At 44.1% G+C, this 13,803-nt stretch overlaps 1 long non-coding RNA gene across 2 annotated transcripts; it reads right to left on the minus strand.

Annotated features, from left to right (window-relative positions):
- Window positions 1-1,950: 1,950 nt before the first annotated feature.
- Window positions 1,951-13,189, minus strand: LOC102549374 (uncharacterized). 2 transcript variants are annotated; one of them, XR_015625569.1, is made up of 4 exons: window positions 11,934-11,997; window positions 11,392-11,667; window positions 5,011-5,533; window positions 1,951-2,183 (listed from the first exon to the last, which is right to left on the minus strand). It is a non-coding gene; the product is annotated as an uncharacterized LOC102549374 (long non-coding RNA). The 2 variants fall into 2 exon arrangements; XR_015625570.1 differs by lacking the exon at window positions 1,951-2,183 and having other exon boundaries at window positions 5,352-5,533; window positions 11,392-11,516; window positions 11,934-13,189.
- Between the last annotated feature and the right edge of the window lie 614 nt (window positions 13,190-13,803).

Consider the following 13,803-nt stretch of genomic DNA (forward strand, 5'->3'; position numbering starts at 1 on the left):
CACACCTGTTAGTTGTTACATTGAATCTCACATTCAAAGGAGTCTTCAGTTAGGTTCTGCTATTTAACTAATAAAAGCTAATGAAGTGTTCTAATTGTGCTTCAAATTGTCTTAGTGGAAATTCTTTCAAAAGTTAGATCTCTCTGTCTTTAAAGGATATTTATTTTAATTTTATGTGTATGAGTATTTGCCTGCCTGTATATAAGTGCATCGTGTGTGTCCCTGATGCCTGTAGAGTCCAGAAGGTATCAGATCTCCTGGAATTGGAGTTAAGATGGTTGTAAACGACCACGTGGATGTGGGGAACTGAACTCAGCTCTTAACCCCATTATAAGTTGAAGAGCAAAAGTTAAGCCTAATCCCAAATTCAAGGCCAAATGTATGTGATTTGGATGAGTTGTTTGGTTAATCTGAGCTTTACGTTTTCCATGTGTAGAGTTGATCGATATGAAGATTCAATTAGATAATGACCATAAATTAGTTGGCACTGTTTGTTGCCTCTTGAGCTCCTGGTAGGTACTGGATACCATAACAACCATTGAAAAGTTCTGTCACTTCTTGAGCTCCTGGTAGAAACTGCAGTGCCAAGGTCTAGCCTCAGCTTGGAGAGGGGTTCTGAGGAAGGGGTGTTTGGGAGTGATACAAGCTGACAGCCTATGTTCTGCTCAAGACAGCTTTTTGAAGATCACCAGATAGCTCAGCTCTTACAGACCAAATCCTAGTCTTTTATTTTCATATCAATTCAATCATCCACTCCAGGTTCCCTTTTGATTATCGCACGAATCAGTATTTTATGACCCTAACCCCTTGATTCTCAGAAAGCACAGCTAGTACACATTTTATTTTTTAAATGCAATGAATTCTGCCTGCCTTTGTAAGCAAAAACAATAAGCTAGCTTATTGGCGGGATCCAGCTTTGAGCTCACTATTCCCACCACACCTGGGCCTAAACTCTGTCCTAGGCTGACCTTGAACTCAGGGATCTGCCTACCTTCATAAGCACAAACAATAAGTTTAGCTGGGTGGGGTCTTACCCTGCGGTCACCACTTTCTAAATCTATCTTCTTCCTTAATATCTTTCTGACAAGATGGCTTATAGTGCAGCTGCCTTTGTTCGTTTAGGTCTGAGAAGCCCCGCATATAATTCATATTGCATTCTTATATTTTGCATAGTTGAGAAATTGAACTCATGTTTTCAGAGTTCTTTCCCACAGCCTTAAGAGCTGTCCCAAAGGTCACAGTGTTCTACCATTTTGCTGAGGAACATGAGACACACCCTCACCTCCTGGATTCATGCTACTTCTAATTATCATGGAGTCATTAATCTTAACAGAGAGATCATTCCTCTAAGGAGGAACATGAAAATATGTACATTATTATACAGACAAACCTTATGCCTAGCAATCATTAATACTTGTGGAGGCCCATGCCCTTCTACAGGGACAGAACAGTGTCATGCCGTACCATGCAGGACTCAGTACTGGATAATGTAAAAACCACCAGAAAGTTCTTGCATTTAAAGTGACCCAACTCCTACTATCATTTCCTTTTTTCCATGTTGTCTTTTCTTTGCAGTGAGGTACAAGGTTTTGAGTAACTAAATTCTGCTGGGTTAAATGTTAGTAAATCAAGAACTATCTTTCCTCCTACTTCATTATCCATATGACTCCAAGGACAGAATTTATAAGGAGCCTTCAGGATGTCAGATGATACTTGTCTTTAGCATACTTGCTCTAAGGGAAGGAGTCAATGTGATTTCCCACAAGTCAGTCACCATTCTCTGATCATAACACAAGCTGAGCTCTTGGAGGTCCAGGATAGACAGTACCCACCAGAAACAGAAGCAACTTCTTCAAAAAAAGAAAAACATGCCCAACATTCCACTTTATCTGGTTGCATCAGGGACTATATTTTTCTTGGAGATAAATAAAAAATAAGTGACCACACCATCCATACAAAATAAGTAGTAATAAAATCTTCTGTGAAGATACACTTCTTAATCCCCCAGACCTGGCAAAGTCACAAGTAAGTGCCATTAGATTTATCATGTAAAGACACAAAGTGTGGACAACTTGACTATGGGTAATGACATGTTTACAAGGCTGAGTAAGTGCTTTGAAATGGTCTACTTTTCATGGCTTGGCAGCAGGAAGGCAGCTCTAGATAATGTTCTGTTTGGTCTCCTAGAAAGGAATGGGAAAAAGGTGTGGCAAGAGACAGAGTACTGTTTATCTGATTCCTGAACTTGAGCAAAAGTGTTAGTTCCTTCTCACAGGACTTTAACTCAAGAGTCTTGGTGTTTGTGGGCACTGGTATTTCTGAAAAGGGGGCCTTGTAGAGGTTCTATTCCAGGGTAGGCTCTAGACCACAGAATCCTTGAGACATTGGGAATGGAGGTATTTGCCTTTCATGGCTTTTGAGTCTCATCCATAGCCTTGGTCCTCCCAAACTTAAATCTTGCCAACTGGTGACTATCATTGCTGGCCATCCAGACCTCTAACAGCATGTTTTCATGGGCTTTCTTTCACTGAGTCCTCTGCCCTAGACATTGTCCTATTCATTTAGTTCATTAATTTGTCAGCTAATGACATCATCTTAGTATTAATAATGTCATGTTTAATATGTCCACAGAACTTTTTTTTTTTTTTAAAGACAGAGCTTCACTGCGTAACCTTGGCTGGCCTAGAACTCACTATGTAGACCAGCCTAGCTTCAAACTCACAGAAATCTCACCTGTCCCTGTTGCCTTGCGTGGTGGGGTTAAAGGAGTGAGCCCCCACATCTCCTAGAAATAGTTTTATCTACTTTTTAAAAAGGAAGATGAAGTTTCTGTTTGGTTACTTAACATTCTTAGTCTGTCTGCATGGCTGTATTAAAATGTTTTAGAATGGGTCATTTATAAATAAAGGTAATTTATTTCTCACAGTTAGAGTCTGGGAAATCTAAGATCAAGGGTTGGCAGCTTCAGTGACTGACTGGTGAGCATGCTTCTGCTGCCCAGATGGTGGCTTGTGGCTGTGGTGTCATCATGGAAGGGGAAGTAGGAACTGAGTTACTTATCCCCTTAAATACTCTAATAAAGGCACTAACTCCATCCAGGAGAGGGGACCTCCCCAGAGGTGTAACCTTCTCCTAAAGCCCCAGATCTTGATACTTTGCTTTTCAATATGAATTTTAAGAGAACTCAAATACTTAACACATAATGTTTGACTTGTCTAGAGATGCATAGCTGGTTATATAGGGATTCAGAAATTGTGTGTGTGTGTGTGTGTGTGTGTGTGTGTGTGTGTGTGTATTTGTGTATGAATGGTGGGAGGTTTGTGTTTATGGAATCTATACAAGATAACAACCTTGATATCTTTCCTTCTTTTGAGAAAGATTCTTACTGGCCTGGAACTCATTATATAGGCTGGGCTGGCTGGTTAGCAATTCCCCAGGGTATGCCTTGTCTTTGCCTTCCTAATGCTAGGATTACAATTATGCCATATTTTGCCTGCCTTTTTATTTTCCATCCTCTCCCCTTCCCTCCCTTCCTCCTTCCCTTTCCTCCTCTCCTTTTCACTTCTCTTCTCTTTCCCCCTTTCTTTTTCCTTCCCTTCCTTTTCCTTCCCTCTTCTTTATTTCATTAATTCATTAGTGAGTGTTCTAAGGATTTAACTTAGGTTTTCATCTCTACAAAACAAGGGCTTTACTGACTGAACTACCTCCTCAGCCCGTCTTCAGAGCCAGAATTTAAACCCTAACTCTCTCCCTCTGTAAGAACAAGACTCAATCCCACACTTTGAAAACTCTGTGTGGCAAGAGACTTTTTCAGAATAAAGTCACATAAAAGATAGACAAGGGTGGAGTTCTTGGCGGGGCACCTATCACATGCTTGCAATGAATCATCTACTGCCAGGAGCTGTTAGGTGAGTTTTACTTCTTAACATTTGTTGGGATAGGGTTGGATTTGGGCACATGCCTTATGGTGTAAACAAAACTTTGACCAACTAATTGCTGTTTTGAAAGTTACGGTAGACAGAGCATCCATAGGAGTTTACTAGAGTTAAAGGAGAAATGCTTGAAGGGTATTATGGAAATGGCAGTGATTCATAGTTTATATTTACTTCCCATCACCATGCTAAGATTATGGGACTACTTTCTCATTTCATGAGAGATCTAAGCAGGTACTGGGTTTTTTGAAGCTACCACAATCCAGTTCAGTCTTATAGGTCCTCTAGTCTTCCATGAAGAAAAGGGCCATTCTTCAGGACAGTGCTGAGGCCTTACAGACATGGGTAAATCTGTGGAGAGAGATGCATAGCTGTTTCCTAGGGCAGATAAATTGTCAAAAGGAATTCCAAAATGGGACACTGAGTCTCATAATACCCTGGACAGGTGGCTAGGTAATAACTATTTTTTTTAGACTTTTTTCTCAATGGCTCATGTGTTGGTTTGAATAGGCTTGGCCCAGGGAGTGGTACTATTGGGAAGCGTGGCCTTGTTGAAGTAAGTGTGGCCTTGTTAGAGGAAGCATGTCATTCTGTGTGTGGGCTTTGAGACCCTCCTCATAGCTGCCTAGAAGTCAGTCTTCTCCTGGCTGCCTTTGGATCAAGATGTAGAACTCTCATCTCCTCTAGTACCCTATCTGCCTAGATGCTGCTATGTTTCCTTCCTTGATGATAATGGACTGAACCTCTCAACCAATAAGCTAGCCCCAATTAAATATTGTCCTTTATAAGAGTTCCCTTGGTCATTGTGTCTGAAAATGTCCATTGTCCATTGTTTGAAAACAATGGAAACCCCAAGATAGCTGATTTCACTGAGGGTAGGATTCTGCTGACTGTTGACTGCTAGAAGGAGCTGGTCCAGGAAGCACTGTCCTAGAATGGGGTTGGGGAGAACAGAAATAGCTTTTCTTTCCTCTATTGGGCTCAAAGCAAGCAAGCTATTCTCTCTCAAATTTTGTTTTCCTTTTGTCATGAGCTACCTTATCAATGCCCTACAAGAGATTTGGCAGCCTGTGGTTACCTGGGGGGATTGGTTATCGACCCAAGCAGATGCAAAATGACAAGAGAAGGACAGTTTCCAGGAGTGTTCTCTGGTTACTGAGGCATTTCTCATAGAAAGTTGTAGACATTGTAGATGCCTTTGGACCAATCCTGATCAAAGAAAGCAAAACTGACAGTGTGTGAGAGTCTGTCAGGGATTATAAACCTTGAAGGGCTCAAAGGTCCAAGCTACTCATTTAGAATCACAGCATTTTAGATATGGGATTTCACAGATACCCCAGGGCTCTGAGGAGCTGTGATTTTCCCCTATATACATCTTCAAGGTACCAGTGGAAGCACATGGCTGCATATTAAAGTCAGTTTTAGGAGAAACAAAGGAGCAGAGAGGGTTTATTGGCCCAAGTCCTTGTGAAGAGCAGAGTGGACCTGGGTGAGAGGCTCAGTTGGGTCCTGTGTCACTCTTTCTATTTTCGTTTTAATTCTGGAGAACAAAGAGAGCCACTGGTGCTTCTCCGTTATTACTGTCCTCGGAGCTGGTGATTCTAGAAAAACAAACAAACAAAAAACCCAAAAAGGGTTTTAGTGATCAGATATCTGACAAGAAGAAGCAACTTGGGGAAGGAAGTTTTTATTCTGCTCATAGACACAGTCAGCCACTGTGCAAAAGTTATGGATGGCCACAGAAACATAAGATGGCTGGTGACATTTTACCTACATTCAGGAAGAAGAACGTGTATAGAAGGAGAGTCAGGCTACACAAGTTTGAAGTTTACCCTTAGTGAGTCACTTCCTCTAGTAAGGCTCTGTCTCCAAAAATTCTACAACCTCCCAGTACAGAACCACCAGCTAGGGACCAAGTGTTTGAACATGTGAACCCTCACGGGACATTTTGCATTCAAACCATAACAGGAGGCTATAACAATTTCAACCCAAGCAGCACAAATGACAGGATTGCTCTGGCTTGGGTCATATGCCTGTTACCTGAAATGGCAGCTCCATCCAGAATAATCCTGATTGGCGCCATCTCTGAGATGGACTTGTGCTCTTTGCCCTTCTAGAGTAGTAGAATTTTACTATAGTTGCTTGTGGTAGGTAAGGTAGTACCCCCATACCACAACCATTCTCAGCTCTCCCCCAGAATCCAGGGATGTGTTAAGTTCCATGGCAAGAGGGAGTGAAGGTTGCGGAGAAAATGAATGATGACAGTCAGCTATCCTTAAGATAAAGGGATGATTCTAGACCCACGTGGCTGGTTCAGTATGGTTAAGAAGCTAGAAAAGGCAAGACAGAAGCTGCACTAACCTGAATTTTAACCTAATGAGATGCAGACTACACTGTGGACCTCTGGGCCCACTAGGCTACGTTGACTTGCATTGTTTAAAGCTACCGAGTGGTAGATATTTGTTCAACAGTAATGGGAGACTGACATTAAAGTGTCAGTGCTCAGGTGTCCTCGTGCTCGTGTATGACTGTAGCTGGGTCCTTGGTGCACGTGGAGCAGGCACATGGGCACCTCTAATATTCTGCTGCTGGACCTGGATGCCACTTGGGCCACGGGGCGGAGGGGGTGGTGGGAAGAAGGCGCATGCTACCAGAGGTAGAGGTGTAGAGGTGTGAACCAGGAGGAGCAGAGGCCCAAGACCAGCCTTGCACTTTCTTTTTTTTTTTTTCTTTTCTTTTGTTTTTGGAGCTGGGGACTGAACCCAGGGCCTTGCGCTTGCTAGGCTAGCACTCTACCACTGAGCTAAATCCCCAACCCCAGCCTTGCAATTTCTAACTCCACACTTTGAGAAAGAAGTCAACTTCTATCTTCTTCGAGTTACTGTCATTGGGCTATGTGCCAACCTCACAGCTGGAGCGATCCTGATGGTTATAGAAAAGGCATCGGCACCGAAGTTTGAAGAGTCTCAGCTGAGTCCCTTCCACCCTGAAGGAGGGATCATTTCTATGATGTGCAATGATGTTCCAGAAGCTGCTTGGGTCCTCCCCTGCCCACAGTAGCTTTTTCACTGGATGATCTCATCTTGGTGTTATAACCTTACCTCTGTCTTGTCTCTTGCCCTTGTCACTGGCGTCTGTTTTTAGGCTGCAGCTCTATAGCCATTCTGAAGTGGCTTGACTCAGTGGCTCTCTGGGCTCTGCATAGCCTGGGAGACTTAGCCTTGATCTAGTTCTAACCACATGAAATCCCCTATCTCAGACATTGACTGACTTCCCTACGCATCTTACCCAGAGAAAGAGCAATAAGAACTCTTTCCTTTTGTTCTTTTTTTTTTTTTTTGAGGGAGAGTCTTGATATTCATGTCTCAGGTTGGCCTTGAGCCCTCCATCTTCACCTCCTGAGTGCTGAGATTAAAGATACATGTCATCATTACTTAACAGCATGGAAGACCCTATCATCCAGTGAGATTTCAGATGACTTCATAGTTAACATTTACTGAGCACTTAACTTTACACGGCAAATTCAATGCTTAATCTTTAACTTCGTCTCACTGCCTGAACATGAGGATAAGTGTACTGGTGTCACTTCCCCAAGTCATGACAGCTGTAAGAGCAGAGACCTTGATTGATCTAAGGCCACTCAGCTGCTAAATGTCAGAGCCAGAGTTTAACCATGCAGTGATTGTGATTCTGAGGCACATGTGGTGATGTTACCTGCATTACCATGCTCAGCTTCTTTTATCTTCTGAGTGGCCCTTAACAAAGTGCTGAGAAAGCTGTGACAATGGTCCAGGGCTGCCACATGTGCTTCGGTGGGCTGTGTACAGTACAGTTTTACAGGAGAGAGCTGTTCACAGTCATCTATATTAATTATATTCTGGAGTTGTGCAGTGCAATTATATGTGGTCACTCGGCCCCTGTGTAAACCAGTAACGAGGTCACAGAGTCATGTCAGGAGCTCTGCCTGGAAGTCCCCTCATTCTTTTCCAAAGTCACACACAGTGGGGTTTGGGTCCATGACTGTCCTGGGTGCTGAATAGAGACCTTGGGCCACTTGTTATACATTTTCCCTTCTTTCTTTTCTCTTTCCTTCCCTCTTTTTTTCTGATAGAGTCTAACTTGTAAGCCAGGCTGGCCACAAACTTGTGGTAGTCCTCTTGCCTCAGTCTCCTGAGGTTACTGACATGAGCCATGGCATTAGGCTTGTCTTTGTAGAAAATAACTCTCTTATAACGAAAGCCATGAGTGGTCCCCAGCTAACAGGCTGCCAAGGAACTGGGCCTCCTTGGCCTTGGATAACATCGAGTCATAACATCAAAGCTGCCTTCGGAGTGTCCCCACCCACCCAGCATGTTGGTACTGCTCTTTTTTTCTCAGCTCTTGGAATGCCAGAATCTGTTTAAATGCTTACTTAAGAATTTAAAAAGGGGCCTCTGTTTCAAACCTGCTGATCTCCTAAACAGTGTGTGTTCCTTAAAGCCAGTGTAGAATGCTGCTGATAGCTCTCTGTTAACAACACAGTATCTGGTTGGAGGTGAGATTATGTCTCTATAGAAGGATCCTGGGAACAATCTGGTTCTTTATCCTATAAAAGAGGAAATATAAACTCTGAGATCACCGGCAGTCATGGAGCGATTGACTGCTAATCAGGCTTCAAACCCAAGTCTCTTGATTTTTGGTTCCATTTCCTTTCATTTACAACATTCTGACCTCACATATGATCATACCACTTACTGTGTGGCTTTTTTTTTTTATTAACTTGAGTATTTCTTATATACATTTCGAGTGTTATTCCCTTTCCCGGTATCCGGGCAAACATCCCCCTCCCCCCTCCCCTTCCTTATGGGTGTTCCCCTCCCAACCCTCCCCCCATTACCGCCCTCCCCCCACCAGTCTAGTTCACTGGGGGTTCAATCTTAGCAGGACCCAGGGCTTCCCCTTCCACTGGTGCTCTTACTAGGATATTCATTGCTACCTATGAGGTCAGAGTCCAGGGTCAGTCCATGTATAGTCTTTAGTTAGTGGCTTAGTCCCTGGAAGCTCTGGTTGCTTGGCATTGTTGTACATATGGGGTCTCGAGCCCCTTCAAGCTCTTCCAGTTCTTTCTCTGATTCCTTCAACGGGGGTTCTATTCTCAGTTCAGTGGTATGCTGCTGGTATTCGCCTCTGTATTTGCTGTATTTTGGCTGTGTCTTTCCGGAGCGATCTACATCCGGCTCCTGTCGGTCTGCACTTCTTTGCTTCATCCATCTTGTCTAATTGGGTGGCTGTATATGTATGGGCCACATGTGGGGCAGGCTCTGAATGGGTGTTCCTTCAGTCTCTGTTTTAATCTTTGCCTCTCTCTTCCCTGCCAAGGGTATTCTTGTTCCCCTTTTAAAGAAGGAGTGAAGCATTCACGTTTTGATCATCCGTCTTGAGTTTCATTTGTTCTAGGCATCTAGGGTAATTCAAGCATTTGGGCTAATAGCCACTTATCAATGAGTGCATACCATGTATGTCTTTCTGTGATTGGGTTAGCTCACTCAGGATGATGTTTTCCAGTTCCAACCATTTGCCTACGAATTTCATAAAGCCGTTGTTTTTGATAGCTGAGTAATATTCCATTGTGTAGATGTACCACATTTTCTGTATCCATTCCTCTGTTGAAGGGCATCTGGGTTCTTTCCAGCTTCTGGCTATTATAAATAAGGCTGCAATGAACATAGTGGAGCACGTGTCTTTTTTATATGTTGGGGCATCTTTTGGGTATATGCCCAAGAGAGGTATAGCTGGATCCTCAGGCAGTTCAATGTCCATCTGGTATTTAACCTCTCTGTTCTTGGCTCATCTGAAGTACAGGTATTCTCAGCTACTGAACTCATGGAGTTTTGTACTAAGAAACACATGAGGTTTTTTTTTTTTTTTTTTTTTTTGGAGGGGGCTGGAGAGTGCTTTTCTAAATGTCAGGCACACATAATTAATTTTCCAGTAAATTAGAGTTTTAATTAGTGTTTTGTGATGCTGGGGGCTGAGCCTAGGGCCTCGTGCATGTTAGGCAAGTCTTTGACCAGTAAGTTACATCACCAGCCCTATAGTAAAAAAAAAAAAAACCTAACAATTGGTCAAGATCACATTCTAGAAGCATATTCTTCCTAATTGGGTTAGGGGAAGGAAATGCATCCTGTGCGTGATGTTTGTGCTGGGAATTTCTGTGCTAACTAGTGTTTGTTCAATATAGTGTTCTGTGGGACTCAAGGTTTTTCCTAACTCTGAGAAAAGTAATCTGTTAAATCTCTTCAGGCCAAGGTAACAGTGATAGTTTACACAGTTCAAAAATGCTATGGTCAGGTTAGCACAATGTTATTCTTTCCAACAGCAGGTGGGGAACCTCGGCAAACAATGGCTGGTGGGTGGGAGAGAGCGTGGATCCGGTCTGGATCTTCTTGGAGATGAACAGGAAATGATTGTGTGTCTGGCCCCTAGCCAGGAATCCCTTGCTAGCATCTCCCCAACCTGGTATGTGGTCCACCCTCACAGGGAGCACCTCCTATCCAAGTGAGTGTGTGGGCTATTGGTGGAGGGAAGGGGCAAGGGCCAAAGCACCTGGGATGTAGGCTGCATCGTGGGTGCTGGACAAGTTGGTTGAACGCTATTGTCTTCTAGATTCTGCTGGGGCTTAGGGATCAAAAGTGGAGGCTTCCCACGGTGAGATTAGCTAAGTGAAAACTGTAACCCAACACAGCGAGTTTGCATCTTGATGAGTGCAAAGCCAAAGCAAGCATGACCAAGACACAAGGGTGTGGAGAAAGACTTATCACCTGCAAGACGAAAGCAAAACCCAGACTTAGTTCCAAGACAATGCCCTCTCCCAACAAAGGAAGCATGGGGACTTCGTGGAGGGACTCACATAGACTCATAGACTCACCACGTCAGGGGTGGACACATTCCTGAGCATGCGCACCTAGGGAGTGTATTCTTGGTCTGTTCCCTTAAGGCCTTAACTGAAAGAGGGAAGGGAATAGACACTTTGGGGTGGGCGTGTGTGCACAGAACAGCACTTACAAGGTTAACAATGCCGAGTTCATTGCCTCTGAGCATGTCCACCTTGCATCATGAAATTTTAGCTGAGAGGAAAGAAAAGGACCTTGCCTTGCCTAGCCCCTTTGGTTTTCTCTTAGAGGTTTCCATCTCAGGTCACTGTATTTCTTAGTTAATATTGGACTGCACATCTTGCTTCGTATAAGGTAGAGCTGTTTGTGCACGAGGGGAACTCGGGAGCACTCCATGCCTTTTCTTTCTTCCCTCTGGCTCCAGGGTTGGCTCAGGGTTGAGTGCGTTCCTAAATATTTTATGCTTTGAGTTCTTAGCTAATGACTGAATGGTTACAATCACTTTAAAGTGTTAAAAGACCTTTCTGTTGGAGATGTTTTCAAATATATGCAAAACAGAGAATATTATATAACCACAAGCCACTTACCTGTTATCAGCATTCCGTCAAGGCAAGACTTGGAAAACCTTCAGTTTAACTGTCACTTTAACCCTTCAAGGTTTTCTCTGTACTGTGCACTTTATAACGCACTTGAGGATGATGGTTGATCTTTTCTGTTGGTTGGATTTAGAACCACTTAGGACACCAAGGAACCTTTTGTGTTGTTGGCCAGCTTTTCTGAAGGTTTATCTAATTAGACGGTGGAGTGGGGGCAGACCCATCCTGTACATGGGTAGCACCATCTGATGGCCTGGTAGGGGGGGTCTTCATACATTAAAAGATAAAGAATGAGAAGGCTAGCCATGGGGACTGACACCTTCTCTCGCCGCTTCCTGATTACCATAACTTGAACTACTCTGCTCTACCATTCCATCCCTGTCACTTGGCCTATTGCTCCAAAACTGACACACACCACACACACACACACACACACACACACACACACACACACACACCCCATACAGGTGTACAGCGATTGAATCTCTTCAGTCCTGGGGTTTGTGATGAACCGTTTAGGGAAGGATACCCACCCTGCAGGTGAGAAGCACATCCATTGTACAGGGCTGATTCTGTAGACCCGAGCTGCACACACTCATTCCGTCGCCTTTAAGGAGAGTTCTGAAGGACCCACTGTCCACCTTGCTTTCTCTGCTTTGGTAATTGTTGCAAGTCAATGAAGAGTGCACACTGCCTAGCACAGGTAGTGATCCGTGTTTGCTCCTGCCCATGGCCTTCGGACATTCTTCCCACTGTTGCTTCCCACCTGGGCTCTGATACCGTGTTCTTCGAGAAGTCTTTGGTTCTTTCCAATCCAAGCTGGGTTTTCTAGTGATACGTTCGTACAGAATTGAGCCGTTCTCTCCCTTTACTCTTATCTTAATCTCTCACAATATATTCATCTCAGTGATGGCAATATATTTTCATTCCTTAAGAGTACACTCTCTAAGCCTGCCACCTTTCCACTGTCTGTGGAGTGCCCAGAATGTGACAGATGCCAACAAATTGTGGACTAACCGAACGCTACTTTGCTGTCCAAGGTTAAGACAGTACAAAGGTAAAATGAGATCCCTGGAAACCAGCTGCTGGATGAATCACTGTGGCATGGGAAGTTCAACCCTGGGAGAGATAAGAGACAATGAAGGAAAACAACTCCAGTTCACAGGCAGTGCACGGTTAACTGCCAAACAAGCAATGTCTGAAGATGTCAAAGGCATCAGGTTCAAAGAGAACAATCTCTGTGGGCTGGGCTGGGCTGGCTTCAGACTGTATCATCTTTTGAAATATAAAAGCCACATGTGAACATACTGATGTCCTGGAAGCTGAAATTCTTGCTCATGATAATGAGTGTAATTTAATTTCGAGTTACAAGAGTCTCTAGTTCGACCCCGAAGTCATGACAGTAACGCTGCCTCTCCACATCATTCCAGCATGGATGGAAACTGCCCTTTCTCAGGTTCGGAGACGGGTCTCTGGCTTATTAGCGATAATTGTCCTCAGGCCTCCAATCTGTCCTTCCTTTGCCGGATTTCTCATGTGTTGTCTCTCATGGTTTTGTGATAAGGGACTTGTTTTCATATGATCTGATAAGGAGAGACAGGCCCCGGGATTGATTTGGAAGTCGTGGGCTGACTTGTAGAAGCCAGCCTGACATCTATAGACTCAGAATCTGGTACCTGAGACCAGCTCTGTGTGCATCTGCCTGAGTTTCAGCACATCCCCATTCGTGTCACTCTTTCCCACACATCTTGCTTTAAAGCATCATTCGTGAAGGCAAAGGTCCTCAACTAGGCTGTTGCCACGGAAACCTCAGCACACAGGGCTTGGCGGGTGTTTGGTACCTGCTCGTTGAGTGGAGGAGGGTGAGGTTCTAGCCATGAGTGAAAGCAGAGACCAGAGGCTATCCACCTCGGATTAGAACCTCCTCTGCTTGTAACTTCAGGGTGAGGTATTGTCCTCTATTTCTTTATTTCCTTTGACATTACCCAATTCCAGGTGCTTGGTTGTAGTCACATGAGCAGACATCAATTAAGTGGAACTAGAGAACCCTGGGCAGTCATTTGCCCATGGGGTGAAGAGGAAGGAAAGGCAGACTTGAACGAGTTGACTTAGAGTGAAGTCCCTGTTCTCTTCTACCCATTGTGCAACCCTGGGCAAATCACTAGACCTCAGGGTCTTAGCTAACTCATCTGTGTGATGGGAATATTGGTGACAGCAGTTGTTGTCCCAGGGCAGTTGTGAGGCAGCCTGGCTGGGAAGAGTACGGTAAACAATGGAATGCTGGGAGATAACGTCATGGTGGAACCGTGCCAAGACAACTCGGAAAGGCTGGGGATTCCCACAGGGCAGTGAGCAGTGTCTTCGGCCTTCAGATGGACTCTGAGCTGACTGGGTCTAGATTTC

The sequence above is a fragment of the Rattus norvegicus genome, chromosome 7 (genome assembly GCF_021556685.1).
Source record: "Rattus norvegicus strain SHRSP/BbbUtx chromosome 7, alternate assembly SHRSP_T2T, whole genome shotgun sequence".
In the NCBI taxonomy this organism is placed as follows: domain Eukaryota; kingdom Metazoa; phylum Chordata; class Mammalia; order Rodentia; family Muridae; genus Rattus; species Rattus norvegicus.